Genomic DNA, 14,516 nt, shown 5'->3' with positions numbered 1-14,516 from the left:
CTGTGACTCATCACCTGAGGTCAAGTATAAAATGCTCTACTTGTGACGTCATGTAAATGCTCAAAAAGTTTCAGCTTTTGGAGCATTTCAGATTTTCAAATTAGGGATGCTCCACCTCTACAAAAAATAACATCATATAAATCCTGACATTTTAAAACAGTAAGCTACTATGTAATAATTGTATTATTTTTGCAAAAACCATAAAGCTATTATTCTACTCCAAATATAATATAACACCTTTTGAATTTTGTACCAGAAGAATGTATTTCTAACTCACTAAAAAATATAATTTATGAGTATTTTCTTAAATATCTATTTCCTTTAATAAACAAACCATCATCATATTTTAGAATTAGTTTCATCATCATCTGTACCGACTCCAGGCAGAACTCCATGTTGACCATACACAGTGGCAAGTATATAAGTGGTAGGCATGCCTTCCCAGCTTTGTTCTGCTTTTCTAGACCCCCTCTGTGTGCCTGTCATTGTCTCACCCCAGCTGGTCTCCTTCTTATGCCATGAGTTTCCTTACAGTTTGCAGAAGTGTAATAATTCCTCCTCTTGCTGTTATGATCTATGTTCATTTTAAGTGCAAAGATATAACCATCACCATTTCTAGGTTCATTTGCTCCTTGTAATAAATTCTGCAAAACCTTGGCTGCCTGAGTCATAAATTAGCTTGTATGGGGTTGTTACTGTGCTTGGCTCTTGTCCTTCTCTTTTTTTTTCTGAGCTCTGACTTGCAGCGGCTTTGTTGATGAGCTAAAGAATTTTAGCTGTTCTTGGAACTGAAACAGATATAACCCTCACAGGATAAATTATGGATGCCCTGACACTCAGTTAAGTGTCAGCCTCAGGACATAGCCTTCTCCCTCACACCCCCTCTCTTCCTAGCACTAGCTCAGGGGAATATCCATTTAACTAAATTGTATGACACTGATGATTTTCATTTACTTACCTAATATTCCTATTTTTTGAAGACTTTGTGGAAACTGCTAAATTTTATTGCACATTTATTATTTTTAATTTTTATTGAGGAAGATGCCAAAAGTTTGTCATAAATAACTTTCCATTTAAAAAAAAAAACATTTCAGTGCAAAAAAAAAAAAATTGACCCCACTTTCACATCTGATTTTTGTAGAATGCCAGATAACAGAAAAGAGTCACAGACTTCCAGAGGCATTGTGACCATTCTTTGCCTGTCTGGCAGTCACCCTTGGAGGAGTGGGAGAGCCTGTCCCATAGCACCCTCTGGTGACCATGAAGCTCACAGTCCTGAATTTTCCTGAATAAGAAAATGAATCTCAGGGAGGCAGCCACTGAAAAACAGCCAATCGGAATGGTTTGCAGTTAGTATTCACCTGGTACATATGTCTTTAATGTAGTAGTAAATACAGCTTCTTCCTTTTACTCTTAACAATTTTGGGGATTCACTAAATATATGTTTTTCTTAACCTTTATAAAATATGGAATTTTTTAACCATCATTTTCTAATTCAGTTATAATTTCATTGAAATCATTTTTTCATGGCCTTTTACATTACTTTGTGAACTCTGAGAAAGGTAATAAGAATTACTAATTCTGTTTAAAATAAAGAAATAAAATGAAACAGAGGTTAACTTTTTTTAAGTGTTTTTTTTTTTTTTTTTTTTTTTTTAAGTTGTGGGAACTCTTACCAATTCCTTAGTCATTAACCTTTTTCTTTCTCTTATATGACTACTGTATTGGCTTTCTGTTGCTGCTGTGACACCTTAAAACAACACAAATTTATTATCTTACAGCTCTGTAGTTTCAAAGTTGAACATGAGTTTCCCTGAGCTAAACAAAGTCAAGGTGCAATCAGGGCTGCTTTCTTTCCATTACAGGGGAAATCTGTTTCTTTATCTTTTCCAGCTTCTAGGGCTGCTTGTATTCCTCTAGTATGTGGCCCCCTTGTTATGCCTTCAAAACCAGCAACATCTTTCTGTCTCTAACTTCAGCCAGGAACAACTCTCCCTATTTATGGAATCATGTTAGCTTGAGGCCACCTGGCTAATGCAGATAATCTCTCTATCTCAAGATCTTTAATCTTAATCATGCAAAGTCCCTTTGCATATTTATGCACATGTAATTATGTAACTAATTACATATAGAAATGTAAATATTCATTCATTTGTAATGGAACATATTCACAGGTTTCGGGTATTAGGACATGAACATCTCTGGGAAGTCATCATTCTGCCCACACAGCCACTATCCAAGTTCAAATGGTAGTACCTTTTATATCTGTATGTGGTTCTTCAAGCTCCCATGATTCCAATTCATCCTTCAAAATGCCACATAGTAGACATGATTGGTACCTGCCCAGTTTCCCTCCACTAGGGCGATGTGACCTATCCTTCAGTTGCTGAGTGTTGGGTGTTTATGCGCTTCTTTTCTTGTCTTCTCCTGGTTGCCTCATTCTTTTATAGGTTTCACTTGAGAGAACTCAAGAACTCACTTCTCAGCATCTCATTCTAGGGAAAACTACCTAAGACATGCCACAAGAAGATTCTTCCTAAAGCAAAATCTTGTTGAAATTTTTTTATTGACTCTCTGGTATCTACCAAATTAAACAAAAATTCCTTTTTTAGCCGTTTTTCTTTTATTTATTTTATTTTTAATGGAGACAGGATCTTGCTTTGTTACCCAGGCTGGTGTGCAGTGCTGTGATCATAGCTCACTACAATCTTGATCTCCTGGGCTCAAATGACCCTCCCACCTCAGCCTCTTGAGTAGCTGGGACTATGAACATGTGCCACCATGCACAGCTGATTTTTTAATTTTTTTAGAGAAAGGGTCTTCCTATGTTGCTCAGGCTAGTCTCGAACTCCTGGCCTTAAACAATCCTTTCTTCTCAGCCTCCCAAGGAGCAGGGATTTTGTGCGTGACCCACCATGCCAGACTCAAGTCCAAATTTCTAAGACTAGAATTAACAGTCTCCATGTCGTGGCTCTCATCTATCTCTTATGATTGATTTCCTTCTTTTTTCTATCCAAACTGTATTGTACTCAACAAGAAATAGGGTAAAGTAGCCAGCAGACAGTACTTCTAGGTCATACTTTTGTTTATTTTCACATTTTTGTTCATGTCATTCCCTTTTCTTTCTCTGACTGTGATCCCTCCTTCAAGTTCCAGCCTCCCTAGTCAGCCCTGCAGAAAGTGAGCTCACCTGCCAGGATCCTTTAGCAAGCACAGTGACTGCATCACAAATGACACAGTTTGTGTTCACTGCTTGAAGAAGTAGCCTAGTATTCTGAAAAAATCCACAGAAAGGCTGGATTGAATCTTGGCATCTGCCATTTACTAACTACATGGCCTTCAGGAAGTTACTTCCGGATGCTGAAATTTAGTTACCTTCTCTGTAAATTGCAGATGGTTTTAGTGACTATTAAAACTAACATTAATTTATTATGGAAAGTAATTTAAACTAAAATATCCACAATATAAAATATTTCTGAGAAGTATATGGGAAAACATTTCAAAGGGAAGAGAACGGAGGATCACTATAACCTCCTGCTGAAAAAGATGCTGTATAATGTAGGCATTGATACCCTCAAAATATCATTACACTTCTATGCATCAAAGGACCCAACACTCACAAATTATACATCTGATAAGAAGTTAATATCCAGAATATATAAATAACTCCTATAACTCAACAACAAAAACTAATTACTCAATTAAAAAATGGGCAAAGGGTTTGAATAGACATTTCTCCAAAGATGATGTACAAATGATCAACAGGCATCTGAAAAGATGCTCCATATCACTAATCACCAGAGGGGAAAAAAAATGCGATGAGATACCCTCTGAGACCCATTAGGATGGCCACTATCAGAAAATAAACAACAAACAAAATGAAAAAATAGCAAGTGTTGGTGAGGATATGGAGAGAGTGGGACTGTGTGCACTGTTTGTGGGAATGTAAAATGGTGCAGCCATAACAGAAAATAGTATAGCAGTTCCTTAAAAAGTTAAAAATAAAAATACCATCTGTTATGGTTTGAATGTTTGTATCTTTCCAAAATTCATATTGATATGTAATCCCCATTGCAAAAGTATTAAGAAGCAGGGTCTTTTTTTTTTTTTTTTTTTTTTTTTTTTGAGACGGAGTCTCACGCTGTTGCCCAGGCTGGAGTGCAGTGGCGCGATCTCGGCTCACTGCAAGCTCCGCCTCCTGGGTTCACGCCATTCTCCTGCCTCAGCCTCCTGAGTAGCTAGGACTACAGGCGCCCGCCACCGTGCCCGGCTAATTTTTTGTATTTTTAGTAGAGACGGGGTTTCACTGTGGTCTCGATCTCCTGACCTTGTGATCCGCCCGCCTCGGCCTCCCAAAGTGCTGGGATTACAGGCTTGAGCCACCGTGCCCGGCCCAAGAAGCAGGGTCTTTAGGAGGTGGTTAGGCCATGAGGGATCCACCCTCATAAATGAGATTAGTGCCCTTATGAAACGGCTTGAGGAAGCCTGTTTGGTTCTTCTGCTTCCTCTCCGCCATGTGAGCATGTAGCAAGATGGCTCAACTCAGAGATAAACGGCATGCTCTCACCTTCAGATTCAGACACTGAATCTGCTAGCACCTTGATCTGGACTTCCCAGGTTCCAAAATTGTAAAAAATAAATTTATGTTATTATACATTAACCTAGTTCAAGTTATTTTGTTACAGCAGCAGGAATGAACTAAGATACCATATTATGAAGCAATCCCACTTCTAAGTATATATCCAAAAGAATTAAAAGTAAGATCTATAGGAAATAATTGGACACCCATGTTCATAGCAGCATTATTCACAATGGCCAAGAGGTGAAAGCAACCAAGTGTTCACTGACAGATGAATGGATAAACAAAATGCAGTATATATATACAATGGAATAGTGTTCAGCCTTCAGAAAGAAGGAAATAGTGTCCCATGCTACAACATGGCTGAACCTCGAGGACCTTATGCTAATTGAAATAAGCCAGTCATAAAAAGACAAACTGGTGCCTGCCCAATTTCCCTCCACTAGGGCGGTGTGACCTATCCTTCAGCTGCTATGACTGTTGGGTGTTTATGTGCTTATTTCCTTGTCTTCTCCTGGTTCCCTCATTCTTTTATAGGTTTCACTTGAGAGAACTCCTCAATAAATCACTTTCTCAGCATCTCATTCTAGGGAAAACTACCTAAGACATGCCACAAGAAGATTCTTCCTAAAGCAAAATCTTGTTGAAATTTTTTTCTTGACTCTCTGGTATCTACCAGATGATCATCTGCATGATTCTACTTATATGAAGTATTTAGAGTAATCCAAATTACAGAAACAGTGTAACGGTGGTTGTCATGAGCTGAGGGGAGGGGGAAATGGGAAGTTATTGTTTAAGGAGTGTAGAGTTTCATTTTGCAAGATGAAAGATGTCTGCCCAACATTGGTTTGCACAGAGATTGGCTGCACAACAACGTAAATAAACTTAACATAGTTGAACTATACACTAAAAATGGTTAAGATGGTGAATTTTATGTTATGATTTTTCCATAACTAAAAAATATAGTCTTTTAGGCTGGGCACAGTGGCTCACACCTGTAATCCCAGCACTTTGGGAGGCCAAGGAGGTGGATCACTTGAGGTCAGGTGTTTGAGAGCAGCTTGGCCAACATGGTGAAACCCTGTGTCTACTAAAAATACAAAAAATTTTCGGGCATGGTGGCAGGCATTTGTAATCCCAGCTACTTGGGAGGCTGAGGCAGGAGAACCCCTTGAACGTGGGAGGCGGAAGTTGCAGTGAGCGGAGATCACACCACTGCACTCCAGCCTGGGTGACAGAGTGAGACTCCATATCAAAAAAAATATATATATATATACACACACATATATATGTGTGTGTGTATATATATATGTGTGTGTGTATATATATATGTGTGTGTGTATATATATTTGTGTGCGTCTATATATATATGTGTGTGTGTGTATATATATTCTTTATAACATCAGTACATTCATAGGCACTCTTAGAATAATGTCTACTGACCTAAGCAGATGTCATAAAGCAAAAGTAAACTTTAGTTAGAACAATTCCACTGGAGGTCTCAATAGTGAAGTACAGGACAGTCCTCCCTGATGCTGATGTTCTGGCTTTAGACTGGGGTATATTTTAGAGTATTTAGTGCCATAGGCAGTCTGTATATCTTTTGGGCAACTCATCAGAAATACTGCTGTCTTTAGCTCTTATTACATGTTGAGTGGTAGTGAGTCTGTTTCTAGCCCTTGAAACTTTAAATAGACGTGTAACAATAATTATATATATATACACACACACACAATAATAACAATGTACTATTTAGTGCATACTAAATTCTAGACCTTGGGCTAAGCATTTTATATAGATTATGCCATTTTATCTTAATAAACATAGTTAACATTTATTGAGAACTTATTATGCCAGATAGCGTTCTACATTATTTGCTTGCATTATCTTATTTAGTATTTACTAATATCTTGGGAAATCGGGACTATTATCCACATTTGACAGGTGAGGAAATTGGGACGCAGAGGTTAATAAACTTAGCAGAAGTCACATAAAAAGAAAATAGGAGTGGAGCACAAAGCACAGCCAATTAGCTCCAGAGTCCATGGCTCTTAACAATTATATCATATTTATGAGACAGGTGCTATTATCCACCATTTAATAGATGGAATAACAGAAGCACTTGCAATTTTATAAGCTCCTCTTTGTCACGTAGTAAGTGGAGGAGCTAGAACTGAAACCCAGACAGTTTAACAGTCCAGAGTCTACACTCTCAATCTCTGCAATTGGTTATGTCATTACATTTCCTGTCTTTGTGCCTAGTATAGGGTAATTATTCAATTAATAATTGCTATGTTTATTACTAGAAACTTTTTGTCCACAGTGGATACTGTTGTATAGCCCATGCTAAGCTTTTGTTAAATAATTACTGGGTAAATAACTAGCCAGAAATTACTAAAAATTTGTTTATCTGTTTATGTTGTTCTGCCTTTTGTGGCCTTTTGCTGGTTTTCCTACCACAAGACATTTCTTTGTTATTCTATTACCTTAAGAGCTCTTTTTTTATTGTTTTTATTAAGTAGTTAAGAGAGTTAAGACAGAAGAGTGTCTTAAAAAGAAGGTATTTTTCTCTTAAGAAAGAGACTTAAGATAGTATAATGTGCATGCTCACAAAAATTGCTTTACCATGAAAGATAAATATATATGACACCATGTAATAGACTCAATAGGCAGTTCATGAAGACTGTAGTTATCAAGCATGTAGTGTGACAGCTAAGTGCTTTGAGGACACATTCTCACTTATACTCACAATAACCCCATGAGAAAGCTCTCATGATCTCCATTTTATACGTAAGAAAATAGAAGCCCAGAGAGTTTGGTGAGTTGAGCAAATTTAAGAGAGACGTAATATAATGCACTATTCAAATTTGAGCATCAATTTACCTTCAAAACTTATTTACTTAATTGCTATGCAACCTTGCCTTTCTAAAACGTTAAGAAGCTCAAGGAGGGCCTATTTTAAGTTGCTTCACACTGGCTCTATGTGTACCATTGACATCAGCCATAGACAGTGTGCCATGGGCTGTCAGGCCGCTTGACGCTTGCCTCACTAAGTACACCCTATGGAAGGGGCAAAATCTTAACTTCTTCCAAGTAAGGATGTCTTTTCACCAGATAGCTTTGTTTTGCTATTTACTTTCTATTTCTGTTTATTTCTCCCCAGGCAGACAAATCTGAGTTTTATTGCTTTTTTTGGTCAGTAATTGGAGAATGTTCTAGCAGAGCATACTGTAATTGCTGTGATCCTGTTGTCTTGTTTCTGTGTTCCAGAATCTCTTGCCTACTCACGTGTGACCTACATGTGCATTATATATTTTGGGCAGTAGGAAAATATCTGTAGAACTGCTTTATATCCTATGTTGGTCATATGTTTGATGTTTATCAGGTAAAAGTTCAAATACTAACAAAGATAGCCATGTAAACTTCGCTCAGAGTTCTCTCAGCATGGTTGTGGTCCATGTTTGTCTCTCAAAAATAAAACATGGAAAGTGACAACCCAAGAAAAATATTTGCAGTTTATATCACAGACAGAACTTAATAATTCTAATTGTAGGGAGCTTCTAAAAGCAGAGAATAAAAGACCTAAATTCCACTACAAATGAGCCATATAAGGAGATTGTTTGTAGAAAAAATCCTTCTTAACTATATAAAAAGATGCTCAACTTTGCTCAAAACACGAGAAATGCAAATTATGCATTACTGCTTACCTGTCAGATTAACAGAAATCCCCATTTGTCAGATACTCTGTTGATGAGGCACTGGAAACAGACAATTTCACACATTGTTGGTGGGAATCCAAAATGCTGCAAACACTATGCAGGGAAATTTTACAATATCTAGTACATTTTATGTGCAATTATTCTTTGACGAAATGATCCCATTTCTATGAATCTATTCTGAAGACACACTGGCAAAAATACAAAAAGACCTATATGTGTGACTGTACCTTGTCATACTATTTTAATAACGAAAGAGTAGAAAAAATGAAATGTCCATTAAAATAAAATACTGGATAATTACAGTATATCCACACAAGAGAGGACTATACAGCTATACAAATGAAATAATATCTCTATGTATTAAGGAATGACCCCTGGGATAATATATTGCTAAATGAATAAAGGAAGGGACAGAAATGTGTTTTTAGTATGCTACCATTCATCTAAGTAAGTGTAATGAAAATATAGATGCATATTTGATTCTATTTTTTGGGGGGTGGGGGCAGAAATGGAGTTTCACTCTTGTTGCCCAGGCTGGAGTGCAATGGTGCGATCTTGGATCACCGCAACTTCTACCTCCCGGGTTCAAGCGATTCTCCTGCCTCAGCCTCCCAAGTAGCTGGAATTACAGGCATGCACCACCACCCCCAGCTAATTTTGTATTTTTAGTAGAGATGGGGTTTCTCCATGTTGGTCAGGCTGGTCTCGACCTCCCAACCTCAGCTGATCCACTCAGCCTCCCAAAGTGCTGGGATTACAGGCATGAGCCACCACGCCCAGCCCAAGTTTGCTTCTATGAAAACCCAAACAACAATAGCAAAACCTGCCCTACTGTAAAATACACACACCCACATGCATGTGCACACACATCAAATTGTTTTTAAAAGTTGCCTATGGCAGAAGAGATGGTATGGGGGGGTAGAAATAAAGAAAGGTAAAGAGAGTAAGATAGGGATAGAAGCTTGCCTCTTATAATTTTGAATATTTGACTTTGGAACAATTTAAATATTCTATACAATTTAAAAACAAAGTTAAATCTTAAAAGAGTAATTTCTTATTATCCAAAACAAACTGAAACAAATGAGCACAACTGCATTTCAATTTTTTGCATAAACACGCTGAGATGAATTACTCTAAGCCATTATCAACAGTGATTTGATTGTCTCTAGTGGAAGGTACTCTAAGGACAGGCAGAACAGCACCACAGTCTTAAAGTGTTGTTAGTAATCGTGTTGTTAATGATAGTGCTGATATAATTATAATGAAACTGTTGTGTGTGCTTTGCATGATATACAGAAGAAGTACTTATGTTGGTATCTTTAAGAACTAGAATTTTTGGCATAGGGGAAAGGAAATATATATATGTAAGGTCAATAAATTTAAGTAAAAATATTATAATCCTGATTTCAAATCAGAAATATCATGAAGAACTCAGTATTTTTTTCTTTTAAAAAATAAAATGCACATTCTAGTGGCAGTGAGCACAACTAGAGGCCAGATACTGTTTTCTAAATAGCATTTTCTTTTAAAAGGAACCAAGTCTCCTTGGAGAAATGGCTGAATTTGGGACTGTACTAAGAAAGTACAAGTTGAGTCTGGAATATCTTTTTTAACAAATAACTTCGGGGGGTACATGTGCAGGTTTGTTATATGAGTGTATTGTGTGACACTGAGGTTTGGGGTATGAAAGATCCCATCAACCAGGTAGTGAACATAGTATCCAATGAGTAGTTTTTCAGCACTTGCCCCTCTTTTTCTCTCCCCACTCTAATAGTCCCCAGTGTCTATTGTTCCCATCTTTATGGCCATGTGTGCCTAATGCTTAGCTCCCACTTATAAGTGAGAACATGTGGTATTTGCTTATCTGTTCCTGCATTAATTGGCTTAGGATAATGGCCTCCAGCTGCATCCATGTTGTTGCAAAGGACAGGATTTTGTTCTGTTTTATGGCTGCATAGTTGGAATATTTTTTAGTGCCAGAAAGCAAAGATACATTCAAATAATGATGGGACTTGTCAAAAGGATACAGGAACCAGATTATCAGGGCTTCTCCTGGCAAAATCTGGGAAAATTCAAGCATAAACAAAATGATGATGATAATGTGTTATAGCCCATTAAATAAAATAATAATCCATATGTCCATACTGATATATATACATCCATACATTAGGTGAAGGAGGATGCATAGTATACTACCAATGAATAAATTTAGAAGGAATGATGGAATTAGAAAGCCACAAATTGGCAACTGTCATAGTAATTGATGTAGTCGGATGTCAGCAAAGGATGTTAAAATTTGTAGGTAAAATTTTGATGAATTCCAAGATATTCCCCAGAATATACTTATTAATTAACAAAAGGAGCCACTTTTCACTGGAGAAACCTGGATGATATCACCTGAACCAGGTGATCAAGGTTAATACCTTCAGTGAGAGGAAAAACAACATCACGTGCCTTTTGATATGAAAAGAATGAAAAGAATACTGATATAGGATGTTTGTTTCATCCAAATCTCGTGTTGAAATGTAATTCCCAATGTTGGAGTTGGGGCCTAGTGGGAGGTGATTGGATTGGGGGCAGATCCCTCATGAATGGTTTAGCACCATCCCCTTGGTGATGTTAGTTCTTGTTCAGTTAGTACATGTGAGATCTGGTTGTTGAAAAGTGTGTGTGACCTCCCTCCTCACTCTCTTGCTCTGGCTCTGGCCATGTGAAATGGTGGCTCTGCATAGCCTAGAGCCATGAGTCCTGAAGCCTTCACCAGGAGCAAATGCCAGCATCGTGGTTCCTGTGCAGCCTGCAGAACCATGAGTCAAACCTCTTCTTAAAATAAATTACCTAGACTCAGGTATACCTTTATAGTAACAAAAATGGCCTAACATAAATATATCACTTCTGTGTTATTCTTTCCAAAGTGCATAACTTGAATATAATCATAAGCAAACACTGGAAAACACCAGTTGAGGGGCCTTCTAAAAAATAACTGGCCCATACTTTTCAAAAACATGAAGGTCATAAATCAAGGAAAGACTGAAAACTGTTTCAGGTTAAAAGAGATTTTTTTTTTTTAAATGACAATTGAATGGCATGTGGGATCCAGGATATTCTTTTACCATGAACAACAGTATTTCAGATAATTGGGGATATTTAAACAAGGTTGGTGCATTGGTATTATATTATCATACTTTGACCATATAAGAAAATGTCCTATACTCTAAAGTGTTTAGGGACAAGGGAGCATCATATCTGCAACTTACTTTTCAGTGGTTCTGAGGAAATTTTATATGTAAAGAAGAGAACACTCACCCCACACATCCACCCTCACACCCACCCCCTCCTCAACATGCACACAGATGAGAGAGAAAAAAATGGTAAGGCAAAGTGTCAACCAAAATGGTAACGCAAAATACGGACCAACAATGTTGACATTATCACATTAACCATTAACATTCGGGCAAACCAGGGGAAGGGTATACAGAGTTGTTGTTGTTGTTGTTGTTGTTGTTGTTTTGCAACTTTTCTCTATTTTTTTTGCAACTTTTCTCTAAGTCTGAATTATATAAAGAAAAATTTTTAAATAGATATTTCTCGATCTGAGCTGTCTGCAGAAACCACTGCAGACAGGGAGGCATAGGGAGAAGCTTGGGAAGAAGAGACATTTGCCATGGCTGAACACTTTAAAGAAATAATTAGATGTCCTCACTGTCCAAATGGTCTTGAAGAACCTGTGCAACTTAAATATGGATACGTCTGCTGCCTCCAGTGCATCAGTTCACTGCAGAAGGAGCCCCATGGGGAAGGTTTACTGTGCCCCTTCTGCTCTGTGGTCTCTCAGAAGACTAACATCAAGCCCAAGTTCCAGCTGAGGGTGCTGGTTTCCATGATCAAGGAACTAGAGCTCAAGCTGAAATCAATTCTAAAAATGAACCCAAGGATGAAGAGGTTTCAAGTAGATATGACCTTGGATGTGGACACAGCCAACAAACTTCTCACCATTTCTGAAGACCAGAGGAGTGTCCATGTGGGAATTTCAGCCGGAATAGGAAGGAGTAAAGCTGAAAGGTTCACCTCTGCACTGTGTGTCCTGGGTGCCCCTTCCTTTACTTCCAGCCACTATTACTGGGAGGTAGATGTGGGCATTTGTAAGGAATCTGTGAATCGACAGGGGGACATTGTACTTTCTTCGGAATGAGGCTTCTGGACTGTAGGTTCCAGAAAATGAAAGGTCTTTGCTGCTAGCACCATGCCTTTGCCTATTCTCTAGGTGAGTCCCCAGCTGCACAGAGTGGGAATTTTCCTGGATGTAGGTATGAGGTTCATTTATTTTTATAATGTTAGTGATGGGTGTCATATCCACACACACAAAATTGCTTTTAGCCACTGCGTCCATGTTTTGCTCATAAACGTGAAACTCGAGATGGAGCTTTGTGAGTATCTGTCCTGTGATCAATCCAGACAATGCCAGTCCCCCAATTTATTCTGGGGAAAGTAAATAAATATTTGAATATAATCATCCATAGGAAGTTTCTGTATGCCCACAGCCAGAGCTAAGAATTTTCTGTTAGATACACATAGGTACAAACGGATAGAAGGTAAAGATCAATTTTGTTGTCATGTTGCTTTCTTCAATAAGTAAATATTTTGAAATTTCAAAAAAGAAGATATTTCTTAGTTTATCCACTTATTACCAACTCCCTGTGTGTGTGTGTCTACATTTTCGTCTTTAAGGCTTTTTTTTTTTTTTTTTTTTTTTTTTTTGACGGAGTCTCACTCTGTCCCCAGGCTACAGTGCAGTGGCATGATCTCAGCTCACTGCAACCTCCGCCTCCCAGGTTAAAGCGATTCTCCTGCCTCAGCCTCCTGAGTAGCTGGGATAACAGGTGTAGGCCACCACGCCCGGCTAATGTTTTAATTTTTGGTAAAGATGGGGTTTCACCATTTCACATTTCCCTTAGAATAATGGTTGATTCCAGGTCTGGAGCAAGGAATATACAAAAAGTGCCTGAAATAACTGTTTCAGAATAAATAGCTGAAATAGCTATATCAGAAGGCAAGAACACTACCAAAGATCACTAAGATTGTGTCAAAAGAGCTCGCGGCTAGCATAAATAATCTTCCACTGGGAAGAGTTGAGAAGATTTAAAGATGAGTAAGGATAATAACCTCAATATAGTGAGTTATGGCAAATATTTTAAAATCCACATGTTCATCAAAAAAAAAGCCTTCATTATTCACTTTTGGGGGATGTTAGGGGACCAAAGTTCTTATTTTAAAAAATTAGTAAAAGTAGAGGGAAAAAATCAAACATTTGATCTGCTTTTTCTATACAAGTTACACTTAAAGGTAGCCAAATATTTGAGGACAGGAAATTTCTCTTTACAGAAGTATTCCAGTATATAAATGAATGTAGAATTATGAAATTAGACAATTACCATTTGGCAATGGTTAGTATGTTAATGGATCTAAGCAATAATTATCAATGCTGCCAGCATCACTGGAGTGGGACATTATGTGCCTCCAGATGAAGTGATAGCCATTCTCTCTCAAGTAATATTGGCAAAAACAAAAACAACAGAAAACTTTAATCCAGATCTAACTACCAGTTTATGGGAATTACAAAGAGCAGAGGAACATTTCAAACCACATCACAGGAATGTGAGAGGAAGAATACAGACTGTGGAAAACTTACAAGATAAAAAGCTCAAAAGGCCCAGGTTTCCTGAACAACAAAAAGCATAAGAGAAAAATGGAAGCAGAGGAACAGAAGCTATAGATTAAGAGAAATGTAATAATTAAGAGAAATGTTTAAGAGTGTCCATCAGTTGCAATGTATGGAGTCTTGCTTAGCCTGACTTGTCCAAAGATAATTTTCCTAGATAAACAGGGATATTGGAAAACTAATTAGATATTTGTTTATATTAGAGTGTTATTGTTATCTATGGTAATACCACAAAAAATGTACTTTTTTAATAAGTACATACCAGAATATTTACAAATGATATGATGAATGAGATTTGCTTTGACATAATCTGGGCAGGGAAGGGGGAACGTGGAAGGAATGTGCTGTGTGGGATGGGGGTCACATATAAAAATGAAGTGAGTTTACCCTTGGGTTGACAATTGATGAAAATGTGTGTGGGTACAAAGGCATTCATTTATCTTTCCACTGTTGTATTAGTATGAACATTTTCATAATAAAGAGTAAAAAGTTTTAGATC

General features: G+C 37.5%; 1 protein-coding gene and 1 pseudogene across 5 annotated transcripts in view; both read left to right on the top strand.

Moving 5' to 3' along the window:
- C8H8orf34 (chromosome 8 C8orf34 homolog) overlaps positions 1–14,516 on the top strand; it is a 493,915-nt gene that overhangs the window by 150,897 nt on the left and 328,502 nt on the right. The gene's annotated exons all lie outside the window — the stretch shown is intronic.
- Positions 11,870–12,794, top strand: LOC105482302 (ret finger protein-like 4A; annotated as a pseudogene).

This window comes from Macaca nemestrina, chromosome 8, assembly GCF_043159975.1.
Source record: "Macaca nemestrina isolate mMacNem1 chromosome 8, mMacNem.hap1, whole genome shotgun sequence".
Lineage (NCBI taxonomy): Eukaryota > Metazoa > Chordata > Mammalia > Primates > Cercopithecidae > Macaca > Macaca nemestrina.
The sequence above is the reverse complement of the archived record's forward strand: the minus strand, read 5'-3'. Positions and strand labels throughout refer to the sequence as shown.